Below are 684 nucleotides of genomic sequence, written 5' to 3'. Positions count from 1 at the left end.
TTGGTGGGATACTCCCATGGAGGCGTGACCCCACCCATTCAGGGTGGGCCTTGATCAGTGGAGCCATATAAAACATGCTGACTCAAAGAGACTGAACGGAGTGCAGCTGTGAGTGATGTTTTGAAGAAGAGCAAGCTTGCTAGAGAGGAATGTCCTGGGAGAAAGCCATTTTGAAACCAGAACTTTGGAGCAGATGCCAGCCACGTGCCTTCCCAGCTAACAGAGGTTTTCCGGATGCCATTTGCCATCCTCCAGTGAAGGTACCTGATTACTGATGTGTTACCTTGGACACTTTATGGCCTTAAAACTGTAACTGTATAGCCAAATAAACCCCCTTTTTATAAAAGCCAGTCCATCTCTGGTGTTTTGCATTCTGCAGCATTAGCAAACTAGAACAGTCATATTTGGGTAGGCAGAAAGGCTAAGCCTGGGGTGCCTTTATCTGTGTGCCTGGCTTGGGGCATGGTGCCCTCCTGGACTCCGGCATTACTCCATGGGTAATTTTTGCTGAGGATGGACCTGTGGCTGATACTGATTTGGCCCTCCCTCTCTGGTATGTTGGGAATGGGCTGGGATGAGCTTACCACCTCTCCAAATCTTCATTCTGAGTGAAAGTTTCTTGTGGCTCTTGGGAGGTCCTGATGTGCTCCAAATCTTGAGTTTCTGTCCCATTGATGAGCTGCA

The sequence above is a fragment of the Choloepus didactylus genome, chromosome 19, assembly GCF_015220235.1.
Source record: "Choloepus didactylus isolate mChoDid1 chromosome 19, mChoDid1.pri, whole genome shotgun sequence".
In the NCBI taxonomy this organism is placed as follows: Eukaryota; Metazoa; Chordata; class Mammalia; order Pilosa; family Megalonychidae; genus Choloepus; species Choloepus didactylus.
Note: the sequence above shows the minus strand (reverse complement) of the source record.